The 16,619-nt window shown below is 37.1% G+C and overlaps 1 protein-coding gene across 18 annotated transcripts in view; it reads right to left on the bottom strand.

Annotated features, from left to right (window-relative positions):
- The window catches only part of PLCB4 (phospholipase C beta 4), a 411,761-nt gene that overhangs the window by 305,893 nt on the left and 89,249 nt on the right, over positions 1-16,619 (bottom strand). The window contains exon 1 of one of the 18 annotated variants that reach the window (XM_050807504.1): positions 8,149-10,287. The exons of the other annotated variants lie outside the window; for them this stretch is intronic. The gene's annotated coding sequence lies outside the window, so the exon portion shown is untranslated. Of the gene's footprint in view, positions 1-8,148; positions 10,288-16,619 lie in introns of those variants that run through there. 18 annotated transcript variants of the gene reach the window in all.

The raw sequence follows: 16,619 nt of genomic DNA, 5'->3' as shown, positions 1-16,619 counted from the left end.
TTTGCATTTCCAGCAAGTTCCCAGGTAATGCCGATGCTGATGGTGACAACCAATGCTGTATACCCGCTCTTCTGGACCTATGTCCTACTATAGCTCTGGGATGGCGTATCTACGAATCAACTAAAAAGAAATCTATTTATTTCACGAGCTACACCATCAGTATTAATAACAATAAAACAGGTCAAAAGAGAACATTTCATGATTCTTAGAAAACAAGATGGACAAATTGTTCCTGCTTCAGATAATTTGTGGAAAGATGAGTTTTTCTCAATTCTTAGATTACTAAATAGCTTCTGTATTTCTGACATTAATTTTGCCACTCTCTTATCGGCAAACGTGAACATTACACTATGTTCTGCTGATAAATGATAGTCATAAGTTCAAAATGTATATCATTTTCTAGTGTCAGATGACAAAGATAAGACAATTGTGGAGGAAGGACTAGTGGGTAAAAAGAAGTTATATTAAAAGTTGGAAAAACAAAGAAGAAAACCAGAAACAGCAGCAGCAATTTCGCAGGGGAAAATAATTAGGCTTTAAAGAGATGAATAGTCAAGGGACCAAGGAGGGAAGAAACGTCTTAATTAGTACGAAATGTAGACGAAAAGAAAACTACAACGTAAAAAAGACTTGAAACATAAAATATTGCCAGGTAAAATTGAAAAGAAAAAAAAAGAATAGGCCAGGTGCAGTGGCTCACACCTGTAATCCCAGCACTTTGGGAGGCAGAGGTAGAGGATTTCTTAAGCCCAGGAGTTTCAGACCAGATTGTCCAATATAGTAAGACTCTGTCTCTACAAAAATTAAAAAAAAACTTAGGTAGCCATGGTGGTACGTGCCCTTGGTCCTAGCTACTAGGGAGGCTGAGGGAGGAGGATTCCTTGAGGCTGGGAGGTTGAGGCTGAAGTGAGCCATGATCATGCCACTGAACTCCAATCTCGGCAACAGTGAGACCCTGTCTCCAGAAAAGAAAAGAAAAAAAAAAAAAAAGAAGCAGCAGCAGCAGCAGTAGCAGCAAAACCAAGCCAGGAAAGAAAGGAGGGTTGTTTATTATTTTGTAATTATTTAATATAATATTTTAAAAATAAGATACACCAATATATGGTAATTTGTGATGGGGGAGAATCCGTTTTTTAAATAAATATTCTCATCTTATTTGGTGGATAAATATCCAACTCCAGGGAAATAGAAATCAGTGCCAGTTCTTCAGCACTGTAGAGGTCACAGCCTGAAGGAGTCAGAGGCTTCACTGAAGGTGGCAGCTGGGAAGTGAATTTGGGGTGTGGAACATGGAACCCGTGAATAGTCACCTTGCATGGCAAAGGGGGCTTTGTAGACATGATTAAATTAAGGATCTTGAGATAGAGAAGTGACTCTGTATTATCTGAGTGGGCTCAGTGTAATCACAAAAATCCTTTAAAAATGAAAGACAGAGTAAGAAGGATCAAAGAAAGACACGTGACAATAGAAACAGAGGTCAGAGCGATTCAGCCATAGTTATGGGATGTGCACAACTTCAAGAAGCTGGACAAGGCAAGGAATACACTGTCTCCCTCAGAACTTCCAGAAAAAAACACAGTCCTGCAGACCTATTTGACTACCAATGTCAAGACGTATAAGATAATAAATTTGTGTTTTAAGTCACTAAGTTTACAGCAGTTTGTTATAGCAGCAACAACAGGAAACTAATTCAGGTGTCTCGGGGATGCTGGGTGGAACTGGGGAGCGTGTGTCTCCTCTAAAGGAAGAACACAAGTCTGCATTTTTCCAGATCTTCTAATTTATTAGGAGATGAGGTAAATCTGTTTGCATAATGTTGGCAACTAGTAACACTGTGCAGGACCAAAAAGTACGGTCAAAACATGGACTGCTGTTCTTTATTTTCTTATTGGGTAGGTCCAATCATGTGATGCATCTAACTAAGGACATAGGATGGATAAAACAATGCAATGTCTTTTACTGGCTCAACGCTACACCCCAGACCACAGACCACATCAAAGCTTCGAAAGGCCAACCAAGAGTTCAGCTGTTGACAGAGCTCCTACATTTACAGCCAGGAGGCACTGCAAGCAAAGCAAAGTTCATCATCTGCTCCCAAGTCTTTGGAAACTGAACCTCAGAGTGAGATTTTTTCTTATATTCTAGATCATGGATAGGGTCAGCCTACTCTACAGAGTCATTCTACAAAATGAAATTATCTTAGAAAAACAATTTGCTCTTTGCAGATGAAAGGAATTATTAAAGTGCCAAACATTATTACTGAAACATGGCCAGACACATGGAAGTAACTTTTAAAAACAAAGACAAAAACAAAACAGAAAACCCCAAATTATTTTGCCTTAATATAATCCTTCTGTTAATTCTGTTCTTAGAGTAAGCTGACAGGGGAAGGGGAAAATGAGGTTTATCATGTTTGCAGAGACAGTGGCCTCTCTTAACATTCAGGCACTCAGCCAACAATATTTATTAAATGACAGCTTTCCAAAACACTAAACAAGAAAAGGTTAATGGAAATGCAAAATAGGTGTTAAGATAGTGTTTCTGCACAGAGTACTTTACATTGTCACTGTGAAGACATGGGAAGACTAATATATAAAATATAATTAGAGAGTAATTAACAGTCTTTATCTACACAGAAGAGTAACACCAAAAGGTTTATAAGCCAATGCAACATGCACTCAGAAAAGGGAGAGATGGTCAGGGATTTGACTTATAGCAGCGAGGAAAGCTTCAGCAAGGTTAGGTTTTATGCTGAACCTTCAAGGATAGGGAGGATGTATGTAGAAAATGAGTAAGATATTCCACTCAACAGGGAATTGGCTTGGTGACTTCTCTCTTATTATGGAATCTTAAGTTTTTAGTTGAAGCTGAAAACATACTAAAACCGGCATAAATGGTAGTCCTTTGTTATATGATGAATTTATAATCAATGCAAGCACTTTGCCAAATATGGAAGATCAATTGATATTTCTTTCTATTCCATTGAGGCTTAAAATTATGAGAAGGGGGAAATAGTCACTATTTCCCACAATTCTCCACTTACATAATACACAACTGCATAAACAAATGCAGATAATATGCTTCTGCTGTCTCCAATTACATCATCAGATGAAATATTTGAAGTACAAGTCTCAGATACTGTTGTAACCCAGTAGAATGATGTTTAAATTTATAACCTGAATTTATTTTTCTTAAAACATGGTTCTCTGAGTTATTTTTTTACCAAAACTGACTTCAGCAAGTGTTTGCAAAACTTGCTCTGTCCTTTCCTCTCAGAGAAAAGCAACTATCAATTAAGTAGCTTCGAAAACAAGATTAGAGTAAATACGCACATACAGATTCTTGTTGTTCTGGCCTATAGGTTGTCAACTATACATTAGCCCTAATGAAATACAGTCTCTGGTTTTAATTTTTGAATAGATAGCTGCTGAATATTTGTGCAGTTTGGTTCTAAGGATCGCATACTATACTTTTTTAAACTACTGGAATATTTCCTTGCATTCTTTTGTGAGCAAGAAAATGTAAACAGTCTATTAAATGATGTACCTTTGAAAATCACTATATATTTCTTTGTAACATTCAGAAGGGGGACTGTAAAAGAAGCTTCTGAGCACCTACCATACGATATGTAACTCCAGGTTATATAATGTGGATTTATTGCAGAAAATACCTGAATAAACCCATTGTTTATAAATCATATTCACGAAAAAAAAAAACTAAATATGTCAAGGTGTGAATAAGAGCTTAAGGAGCTGTGTGACTTTTCAGAGATGAGTCTCATATTCCACTGAAGTAGTGACTTGTGAAAAGGAGCAAACCAATATTGGGAGTTTCATGGTACCTTCAAAGAACTCAATGTGAGCGCTTTACAGCCCCTAAACAACTTTATGGTGCTGGTATAACTCATTTGTTTTGACCATATCCCTGCTGCTATGTTAGATATTCAAAAACTGCTTCTTCATGACCAAAGAGATTGTGGTATAGTTTAACTTTCCGCCTCCAGACCATTTTGAGAGTCCAGCAATTCAGACAATTAGCTTTCTGGAGAGCTGAGGTTTTACCGGCTCTGTGAACCCACATCAGGGCAGATCCAAATCAACCCCAGTCCTTGTTAGGTACCTAAAGGTAAAGCTGACTGAAACTACTGCCCACAAACATGGAATGTCATGAGTTACAATTATTACAAGGACAGAGCTTTCTGTTTCTGAAGAAGCAGTGTGAACCAACTTACATTTCAGGCTAAATGATGAAGTGACTGCATCCTCAAACACAATCTTCATAGGAAACAGCTGACTGAAAGAGGGATTCTTTTCTCTATACCCAGAGAAACCAGATGTGTCAGCCCAAAGAACCTCTCAGAACATTGGTTTACCTCCATGTCTTTGCGTCTCTATTTACGTTATCTCACCAGCCATCTCATAAAAGGTGATAAGAATCAATAAAGTCATTGGAAAACATCTGTACCAAGTAAAAAACAGATAATCTAAGCTGCTGTTGTTAAAACTTTAGTTCTGTCAGAAATAAGAACACCACAAATTAGTCCTAACAAACTAAATATTAATTTGTAAGAAAGTGTTTTACAACATGTATTCCTAAGTATGAAAGTAACCTGCATGAAATAAAACTGATCAAAGCACAATTTTGAAGAGATAAACTAACCACAAATCACTTGCAATCAGTAAATCCTTCTTTGGGGAGACTCAAAAAAGAACAAAGATTGGGGAAGGAATGCAGGAACTTTCTCTAGTGATGGTAATGTTCTGTATCTTGCCAGGACTGATTGATCCGGGTGCATCCATTTGTTGAAAGTTCAAGCTATGTAGAAGTAAAGATGTGTGCATTTCATCGAATAGAAATTTCGTATGAAAAACTGATAAGAAATATTGAACTCCAGGTAATAATAAGAATGCTGGAATATACAAACTATGCCTGCAGTTTATTTTTAAGTGCATCAAAAATAAGACAGTGAAAGACAGAGGGATAAGTGGATGGACAGACAGCTAATAAAGGCAATAAAGTGTTAATGGTAGAATCTAGGTGGTGAATATACAGTTGTTCATTGTAAAATTCTTTCAAATTACTATATGTTTGAAATTTTCATAAACAATGTTGTGGAGGTAAGTACAATGGGAAAGGAATCACTGAAGAATTTGGAGTATCACACCAGCACCCCACTGCCCACTTCCTTCCCTTCAAGAGTTCAATTCACATGGTGTCTAGAACTCTGGCAAAGTATCTATCTATCTATCTATTTATTTATTTATTTATTTATTTATAAGACAGAGTATTGCTCCGTCATCCAGGCTGGAGCACAGTGGCACAGTCTTGGCTTCCTGCAACCTCTGCCTCCCGGTTTCAAGCAATTCTCCTGCCTCAGCCTCCACAGTAGATGGGATTACAGGTGTGCACCACCACACTGGGCTAATTTTTTTTTTCTTTTGTAGAGATGGGGTTTCACCATGTTAGCCAGGCTGGTCTCAAACTCCTGACCTCAAGTAATCCTCCTGCTTTGGCCTCCCAAAGTGCTGGAATTACAGGCTGGCAAAGTATTTACATTGAAAACTCAAGGCACATATCTCACAAGCTGAGATGTGGAAGGTTTTTACAAAAATCAACTGCCCAAAACTGTATTATTAAATTGGAAAATTGTGTGTAACTGAGAGGAAGGAAGCAGCTCCTCACAAATAAAGTTTCTATATCTAAATTCACAGGGAGCTAAAGTGGAGCACCCACAAGCCAGATTGGACAGAGGATGCCACAGAAGACTCAGGTTCAAGAGGCAAATCAAATTCAATGCATTTAAAAGGCTCCTGATTGGCAGGACATGAGGGCAGACAGGAGAAGAGGATGAGCCCTTGGTGGTTGTAGCAACCGCAAAGGGAGACGAACTGACAGGCAGGAGTTGGGGCTACCAAGGATAACGAGTCCTGGAAAAGACTGCTGTGGAAGTTCAGCAGAGGTGACAACCCCACACATTTCTTCCAGAGAAAACAACAGACCACACATCATCAGTTATATCAGCCATGAAAGGGCCAGTGTCTCCGGCTAGTCGATTCCCCTTAATCACATCTCAGTCATGAGCTTCACAAACTAACTGCCCACTATGGAGAGACAATGTCCATTAAGTGAAGAACAATGACCTGAGCAGTTATTTGATATCTGGTGGTGCAGTTCCTCGCTAGTCAAAGTGTGGTCCCTGAAACGGTGGCATCAGCAGCACCTGGGAGCCTGTTAGCGATGTCGAATCTCAGGCCTCACCCCACACCTGCTGTGGTACAATATGCAGTTAACAAATTCACAAATGATTCTCACAAACATTAAAGTGTGGGAAGCAGTGGAGTGATCCGACGACAAGCCTATAGACCGAGTCTCAATTACTTGGGTCTTCTCAACAGCAGCTTCATCAATAGCATTATCTTCAGAGAAGACAGGTGCAGGTAAACAGGTAAGCAATATTAAGCCTTGCACACGTTGTCTCCTGGAAGCACCTTCTCCTGCTCTATAATGCTTCAGTTCTAGCCTCCATCTGTATAAGAGATCTCACCCCAAAACCCCCGGAGAGTCTAAAAAAATAAAACACAGTTGAACTTGTGTTGAAAATTTGGAAAGTTTCATATGCTTTAATGTGTCTGGAAATATTCTCCGTATCTTTGGAGAGTGGCCACTTTGCATGTAATTGCTCTTTAATGTAAGAAGCTAATAAAGTGGGTTTTTTTTTTCCAACAGGTAATAACTATCAAAGGAATTCTTAGGCCACTGTCCCTGTTTAAGCTATAAAAGACAGCTGTGAAAGTTCTTCACGCACCCTTAAAAATAGCCACAGAATGTTGCATATTATATGCATATGTATAAATGTATACATATGTATACATATACATGTATAAATCTGTCAAAAATAAGTTTATTTTAATGGTCATGCTTTGTTTACTTCAGTCATTATAATTAAGATTGTTTATGCTCAAATATCTGTGGCTAGTCGTGGTTTCACCTTTTATTTCATAACTACATGTGTGTTTAAAGCATGCCTAACTAAAAAAATAAAGTATGCAAATATGAAATATTTTTCTAAAGCCATTTGAAGCCAATTATTCTGTACTAACTACAAGTTTCATACTTCTGCATCACTCCTCTGTCCATGAACATGTGCATATTATATGAAAAAATGGGTTTTAGAAACATAATTATCAAATACACAAACCAACTTTGTTTGTTTTTATTTTTTACTCTCTGATTTCAGAAAGGAATTTTACATAATGGCTGATTAACTTTCTAAGACAATGAATAAGTACATGTTCATGTTCAAAGTATATTTTTATTCTCACTTCTTATTTAGGAAAAGAGACTTGAAAATAATCATTTTGCCTATCTGAATATGGTTGAACAAAAAAAGTGGCAATCAAAACAAAATATTGAAATATGTCCCATATTTTCATTACTAATTATGAAAAATAAAAATGAATTAGCTTTTTAAAATGTATGCCTTACAAAAAAATGTTTAACATCATCTGTGCTTCGTCACGTTATATTTAAGTATTCACAGAAAGTATTATCAAGAGACTGGGTCGTTTTTTTAATAGACCTTATTTCCTAGAGCAGTTTTATGTTCATAGCTAAATTGAGCAGAAGGTACAGAGATTTCCCATATATCCCCTGTCCCCATACACAACTAATTTTTAAAATACGGAGTGTGATAAATAAAACACACCAAGAAATCCTACCAGTCAAGCAAATCATACTTCTACATGTCTTATGGAAAACTGTATTTGAGTTACAGTTAGGTTTAGGAAAATTTTATAAAAAGAGACATTAAAATAAATATCTAATTGATGCCAAAATTAGCACAAAATCATAGTGTCTAATATACTTTGTTGGCAAAATTTTGCCTTCAATTTCTCTCTTATAAAAAAGTCTAAAGAAAAAAGTAATAATTAATAAATATAACAATTTTCATGAAAAGTTTGGGTGCTCTAAGCAATATAGTATTTTCTATAACTAAATACAACTATATCTGCTTACTTTCAGGGACCATGAAAATAAAACTGTGATAGCCCTCTACAAGCAATAGAAACCATAAATTTATCAAAACTGCTCCCCCTATATAAATCTCGACTGCTATTCCTAAAGCTATTTTTCAGTATGCTTTCTTACCTGAAAAGGAGTCAGTAGGATTTCAACCTCACTCAGTCAGAAACAGGCACTGGAGAGCACGCCTGAGGCAGGTGGAGAACTTCAGAGGCAATCACAGGTCTAGGATAAGCTCGCTCCTTCCAGAACAGGAAGGGGTAGGAGCCTCGGGATGAATGAATCGGAGCAGCCAGGGACTATAATGCTGGTCCTCTGACGCAGACTCCCACCCCTCTGCTACAAAGTGAGAGGCTGGGCAAACAGTGCCCACAGCCACAACAAAATATCCAGACAGAATGGCTGAGAGAGACTCTTTCAACTACCCTAAGCAGAACAACAAATACAGCAAACGCTTGTCACAGGCATACTGCCGAGGAACACTGCCCGGGAATGAGTAAGAGGCCCCAAACATAACAAGAAGAGCCGTCTGATCAGAGGTTGGATGTTTGTTTATAATAGGAAGAGTAAAATTGGAAGCCCACACCTGAACTCTTTCTTAAAACAAATCTTTGTTTTTTTCTATACTGAAGGGCACAAAAAATTCAAGATATAAACTGAAAGAAAGGCACAACTGATTGCCCACAATTCAGGAAATGTAGTAATTTGGTTATAATATTTTCATAATCTTTGTTCCCACCTCCCCAATCGGGCTGGCACCTTTTCCATGTTTTTCTCCTTTATAATACCTGCAGAGTTCAAGAAATGAAATAAAACTTCAAAAATTTTTAAGTTACAAGTAACACTGATATAAAGAAAAATAATTAAGAACTAATGTCTAAAATGAGATCTAGAGATTCTCTCCCTTGCACAGACAGTGAAATGTTGAGACTTTTGTCCTGTTGGTGTAGCTTAAGAGGATTTTAATTCTACATCAAAGTAACACACTAACACACACACACACACACACACACACACACACACACACACATCCCCCCAGGTTTACCCATCCATCCGTGACAGCATTACAATAAAAAATTCGGCATTTCCCAAAATGCTCAGAGAATGTAAAATGTTCTGCAAAACAAGGTTCCAGGATGAAGTTTTAGGATGGCCAATCTACACTAATATAAATGGAATTCTATACTGTAGGATTTCTCCAAGTTTTTAGTATGCTTATATTCATTACAAATCTGTTAGAAGAGATTTTATGCTGTGTCTCCCACATTTAGTTAATCGTAGGACCCTTTATTTGAGAGGCATCCAGAAAGAACTGTATTTTGTGAGAAAGATTTGGAAAAGGCTAAAAACTCCAGATTTCGTTTCCCTATTTTTAATCCACCAAACTGACATTGTGACAAGTTTCCAATGCATTTAGTAAAATCATTAAATTATTAGGCTCCGCATCTGTCCCAACTTGTACTACTATCTCTAAAAATTACAGTGTGATCAGTACTAGATTTCACACTATTATAAAGCTTTCCCAAATTAAAGTATGGGGAATGGAAGCACACCCTACAGGTATTTAGTAGATATTTAGTAGATTCTTTGCATTACACTAGAAAATACAAGAAACAGCAAGGTTTGTGCCCTCAAGAAGCTGGACATTTTGTTTTGAAACTCGGCAGTTGCTATAGCGGGTATGTGCCTGTACTGTGGCCATCCATTTGCCCTCAAAAGCTGACTGTCAGACCTCAGAGAAGAACATTCAGCCAATATATCCTACAGAGTGGGCACCCAAACGAAAACACTGATGCAGGCTAGAAGTAACCATAAAAAACACCACCCAAATGTAATAGCGTTTGCATGCATATGTGCACATTTCAACCACTTTTGCACAAGCAGACTCAAGAGGAAGAAACTGAGTCACGGCACCTCCAGCAAACCACGTGTAAAACCTGACTCCACCTCAAACATTTCCATTAGTCTCCAGTCCTAGCATCCCGCAGTTCCCTCCACCTCCCTAGCAATCTCCTGACAGTCTATTGTTCTTATTTATATTGAAGAGAGAGTTTTCAGGATAGAACCACCAGAATAGACAGGTGGTTCACAGCTACTCCACAAAGATAATTAAGTCAGCACTGCATATATTCATCCACTTGACTACCAAAGAACAAACTACTTCACACAAGTTATTTTTCCCAATCATGCCCCCTGACAGATTGAAATCTTTCTAAATTGAGTTATGCTCTTCTAATGCTCCTAGAAAGAAAATATTTAATATAATTTTAAAATGTCTAGTTTATATAGATTCTAATCAGTCAAGAGAATCATAACTAAAATATTGTATTTAAGAGACTGTCATATGATAAGAAAAATATTTTACTTAAAAAATGATTCAGAAGACATGGGATGGTTTGATGTTGGGCAAGTCGCTTAATTTCCCTGAGCCCCAGTTTCTTCATCTGTAAAACAGCAATAAAATCACTTCCCTCATGAGGGTGCATGCAAATCAAAAAAGAAAAAAACAGAATCCAAAGCTTGGGGCAACTATTAGATACACATCATAATAACACTATAACATCTTGAGAAAATGTTCTTTCAGCCACCATTTACTGAAGGCCTGCCATGTGACAAAAAACAGGGAGCGAAACAGTCACTGTTTAATATGAAAATGATGCAGCTGTGTCTCATTATAATCAATGGATATAGTCTGGGATGTCTTAAAAATTAATTGGTAAAGTAACACAAGTTTATTGAAAAAGTTCAGACCACAGAAGGAATAAAGTTAAAAGTAAAAATACCCTTCATCTTTTGTATTAATTATAACCACTGCTTAGTTTCAAGTTTGCCTCTAATCACTTTTTTAAACGACTCATGCAAAATACGGTTTCCTTCCAATAAATGAACTCATCTCGTTTACATTATGATTTCTAATAAGCAGGTGATTCATCTTAATTCTATTATTTCAATTCATTATGCTTCCTGGTTTGGTATTTTCTTTTGATCTGATGTTTGCAACGTAATTTATTTAAATATGAAATGGAGGCCAGTTACAGTATATAGAATGTAATAAAAATGTGATAAATCATGATCATGTAAAAAATAATAAGTAACATGATCAAGAGATTGGAAAAATGAAAGAAAATATGAATGTTCACTTTTAAAAATTTTCATATTTAGAACTCAACAGATACTGTCTAAAGTGAATAAATCTACAAGCACAATATTTTATTACATTATTCCCATTTACAAAAATTTATTACCACAAAAAAGAAGAAACAGAATATAACCATAAATTATAGAAAGGGAAAACAAACATGGAGGATATTGTATACTCTATGAAACAAAACATCAAAAGAGAAACAAGCTCTGCTTCTTCAGGAACCCACCTGCGGCTTCAACCTCTCTGTTCCCAATTAGGGATTTTGGCCATGGCCTTGCAAAAAATCCACCAGCTGGGGAGCTAGGAGACACATATTTTGACTGTGCTCAGATTTGCTCAAAATTTGGCAGATATTCTTCAGAGGATTAACATTTGGGCTTTAGCCATTCTCTACTTTTAGTGAAAAATTTCCCTCCACTTTTAGTTATTTTTTTCATCCTGGCAGTTTCAGAAAACAGAGTCGACACGTTTACTCAAGTTCCTTTAAGCAGAAATCCATCTCCCAATTTAGTTTCTTATTATTTTCTACATTCTTTAGTTTTCCACCTCTCCACTACCCCTTCTAGCCATTTCTCCCTTTTCAATCTCTTGGTACTAAAATCAGTGGCTGAGCCAGCTTCCTTGGCCTGCAAAAGACAGCTGTGTGCATCTCTTCCCATCCCCAGGTTCAGTGATGTCAAATTGCTAGCTTAAAATTGGCCATGGTAAGAATATTTAATTGGCCATGGTAAGAATATTTGATAAGAAATTGGCAAAAATGCAAATTAGCTCCACCCCACCAGTGGTTAAATGTTTAGCATACCCCTGGAAAGGTCTGTAAATTTTAAAAAATAGTTTTTTAGAATAATATGTAAAGTAAGACTAAAAACATTTTTACTGAGAACAAGAAAAGGCTTTTAAGTTTTGTTTTTTTTTTAAATGAATTGGTACAGATGGCTTGATACTGCACCTCCACAAGATGCACTGGTATAACATATTTATTATTCACATTTACAAAAATGTATTACCACAAAAAAGGAAAAACACAATATACATGTAAATTATAGAAAGAAAAAAACACGGAGGATGTTGTATATTCTACGAAACAAAACAGAATTGATGAATGTAACTACTGTAGGACTAGTAAACACGAATGAAGGCTGTGTTTCCAGAGCAAATACCATCCTTTCCAATTCCCTTCAATATAAATATACAGCATCTTTTCCCCTAGTAGCTCTGAATAGCATATTGAATCTGTTTTTTGACTCTCATTAATGAGGAGTTTAAGAAAGCACCAACATATTCATTCACCATGAAGTGACAGTTAAAAAAACTTTTTAGGTACAGGTATACCTCTGCCTCTTTCTTTCCTCTTGCCCAATGCCCAAAACACATGCAAATCACCACACTTTTGCTTCCTTTTCCTCCAAAAGTCTATGGATTAAAGACAAAACAATTATGTAATAATGCCCATGATCCTTTCAACCTTGCAAAAGATTGACTTTAAAGCTGACAACCCAGGATGCTCAGGGTAAAGTCAACTCATTGTTCCAGGGAACAAGGCACAAATTAGTGCAGAATATTATTTTAAAGCATGGTATGACATTCTAATAAACACTGCCAATTCCGTCTGCCTGGGTCATCCACCCTAATGAATCATGAAACTAAAATATTTGACAGAAAGAAGAAAGAACATGCCAAAGAAATAAAGGAGATAAACTTAAATATCATATGAATTAATATTCTCATCAGTGTTCCTCCAGCTCTTCATGCTGGCTGCATTGAACATCTATTATAGTATCAGTGACTATCGGCATTAACGCATTCTGCCAATAGTATTAGTGTTATTTAATTTTAGTTTATTAATAATTATCTTTTCATATCACAGAATGGAACCTCTGTTTTGATTCGCCAGGTAACAAACACTCTTTTTCATAGAATATAAAAAGTGAAAAAGCAGTTATCTTTCAACTTAGAATCCACAGAACAATAAAAATGCTTCATAAGTTCTTTTGTCTGCATATTTTATTCTACTCCAAGAAAAAAATATACAAAGTCCAATACAAGCAATGCTGGGTATTATTCAGAAGACATAGCTTCATCTTTGTCTCCTCCAGTCAATAAAATAAAATTTATTTCACAGAATATGATTTGTGCACTGGCAACGGCTGCAAGTCAAACTTTCCTGTGAGCACCTGGAAACAACAGCTCCTGGGTGGTAAAATCAACCAGACAGCACAACATGGTAGGTAGGAGCAGTGGACTGCACTCCAACAAACCTGGGGTGGCATCAGAGCAATTTGATTTTGGACAAGTTAACCTCTCTACTCTCCATTTTCTCACTGAGTTCACAAGCCAATGTTATCTTCCCTAGAAAACTAGAACTTTCCCTTTAAAATTGGTAAAAACTATGAACCACTTAGGATAAATGCTAACTGTAAAATGCAATTCTAAAAAAGGCAAGGGATGACTTAACATGTGGAAAGAACCTAGGTTTTCATAGCCCCATTATGTACCAGCTGTTTATGGGGCATTGGACTAATTACAAACCTTATAAACTTGTTTCCTTATTTGTAAAATCAGGATAATGATATCTATCTAAAAACTTTTACGTATCTCAAATAATCGCTGTCTCAAAAATAATTAATATTTTATCTGTCTAACCCATGGCCTGACAGAGTCAGCGTTGAGATGTCAGCTGCCTTGCTGCTTGAGATTTCATTGTTTGAATCACTTGCTAATGCAACTCTGGCTCGCTTTCTGCTTTCACTCAACTTAGAAGCACTTCTCCTCTCTAGCAAACTATCTGAAGACCTGCCACTACTAAAAGTCCTTTTCATGCTATTTCAGGCTGCCAGCATGAGTAATTTCCCAAGAGAAAGAACCTTATTTTCTAGTATGTTCTGCTAATCCTCCATACCTGAAGTCCAGAAGAAACCTCTCTGTTTTCCACAAGGCTTCTCCCTTTTCTAAACCCTTGCAGGCTCTCCCTTTTCACAAAGATACATAGAACAAAGGGGCAGAAGTTACCTCCACCTTTGTTTGCCTCGGTCTGGAAAACAGCTTGTAACTATTCTCTGTCATTATAAGAAACCAGCTCCTCACTCCAAGCTCACTTTCTGCATTCTTTTTTAGTTGCAAAAACTGAAATTAATTCTATTTCTTGAAGAAGCTATAAAACATGCATACACACACAGAGGCACATATTTTGTTGTGGTTTCCTGTCACCAAGCAAAAATTGTAAAATGCCAAAAACATCAGCTGCCCAATTTAACTCTGTGCCTTCATTTACTCAACACATATCTACTGAGTGCCCACCATGCTCCCAGCAATGCATCAGGTGCCCGGTATATATGGATGAGTAAACAGATATGGTCCACTTCCTTGAGGACCTAACTATCCTGAACTTCTTTCATCTTTTTCACCAAGCCAGGACACACTTCTAACCAACTCTGTTTTCCAAAACCTAGCCCAGGGCAGGGTAGGACAATTAAGGGCTGCATCTAAATAAGCCATAGCAAATGTTAGAGACTGCCCCCCTCTGCCCCGTGGCCACAGTTCTCTACTAATCAAATGAAACCTGCAAATAAAGGTGATCTCTATCATGCCACCAAACGGTGGTGGATCCAGCTCACCCTGCTGTCATGGCTAGAACTGAGCAGCAGCCCCTTGGCAACACAGGTCCTATAGCAGCTTTAGTGTGGAGGGACGTATAGTTTGTCTTCCTGTAGTATGGCCACCTCTTCTCCCTAACTATGGGCAACTAAACAGGCCTAAAATCTATCAGAAGCTTTCTGAAGTTCATGAGCACACTGAACAGTAATAGACCATTGTAATAATTTCACCATCCATGCAAGCCACAGTTAATATCTTGCCTGTTTGGAACAGGCAAGATACTATACTTCTTTGGAACCATAATATTTAATATTAATGTTTAGTATTTAAATATAATATCTCAAAATAGATACTGAGCAAGATGAAGCCAGTTTCATTCACCATCTTTATATCTGTAAAAACTTTCATCAAGCCAAGCTGTCTCCCTTCCTGGGCTCACTGTGTATAGAGGAGCTACTGCTAACAGAATCATCTTGATTAAGAATTCATATACTGTAAAAGGCATGAGAAAAACATAATCAGAATACAGGGAAATTTTATGATCAGATAATCAGCAAAACCTTCAGATGCAGATTAACTTATTGTTCAATTGATGAGTCTTAAGTATGTCCATGAATTGCTTTTAAAGAGGTCTTGGGAATTAAGAAGATCTCTCTTATCACACAAAAACATGCTAAATCTCTTCATTTATTTTAAACTCAGAGATGAAAAGACACCTTTTACTTTTTGCACTCTAATCAATATATAATAATCCTATGTTAATCATGGATATCACACACTGTCCTCTTGGTAACAAAGGGACACTAGTCCCAGTGGTCTCCAACATGTACTTGAAAAAGCTTAAAGCTCTCTGATGTTTCAACCAATAAGTATCTGTCAAGGATAAAACAAGGATCAATTTAAGGACATTTTCTAAGTAGTCTGATTTAAAATTCAGGAGTAACCACACCTTCTTAGATAATAACTTGGATAAAAATCACCCATAGTTCTTTCCACAAAGCAATCTAAACTGGTCTTCTAGAGACCAGATAAAGTGGTAAGGGACTTTAGGGCTAATCATCCAGATAATAGCTTTACTTGGATTGACTTAATAATACAGGCCTGAATTCATTTAAACATCTTTCTGCTTCACTTTCCCTAAGATAATTCTAAAAACAGTACAACATCTTTGTATTTTAGACAAGTGATTCTCAGAGTGTAGGAGCCATTAACACTAATAAACTACAAGGTGATTTTAGATGATTTACAGATTCAGCATAGAATAAGACAGAATCTCCTAGTAGAAAAATTTAATCCCTGATTCTGAACTGATTGCATCAAATAGTCTCAATCTTGTAAGAGCATGTCTTTAAAATCTCTCTGTCTCGATAAAGAAAGGACGTACTCTGACTCAGGGTTTTTGACAGCCAGTGGTATCTACTTAGGATTGAATAATACTAAATGGTTTTCACTGTTTAGTTTTTATTGGGTATCTACTATTTGCAGCACCTAATAGTTTTCCATTTAAGACAGAAGTGTAAGGTTTCTCTTTTAAATACTGTTTTATATGTTTAAAAAAAAAAAGGTGAGAGTGGCCAGGCGCAGTGGCTCATGCCTGTAATTGCAGCACTTTGGGAGGCCAAGGAGAGTGGATTATATGAGGTCAGGAGTGTGAGACAAGCCTGGCCAGCATGGTGAAACCCCAAATCTACTAAAAAAATACAAAAATTAGCCAGGTGTGGTGATGCTTGCCCGTAGTCCCAGCGACTTGGGAGGCTGAGGCAGGAGGATCACTTGAACCCAGGAGGTGGAGGCTACAGTGAGCTGAGATCATGCCACCACACTACAGCTTGGGCAAGCAAGACTCTGTCTCAAAAAA

This window comes from Macaca thibetana, chromosome 10, assembly GCF_024542745.1.
Source record: "Macaca thibetana thibetana isolate TM-01 chromosome 10, ASM2454274v1, whole genome shotgun sequence".
NCBI lineage: Eukaryota > Metazoa > Chordata > Mammalia > Primates > Cercopithecidae > Macaca > Macaca thibetana.
The sequence above is the reverse complement of the archived record's forward strand: the minus strand, read 5'-3'. Positions and strand labels throughout refer to the sequence as shown.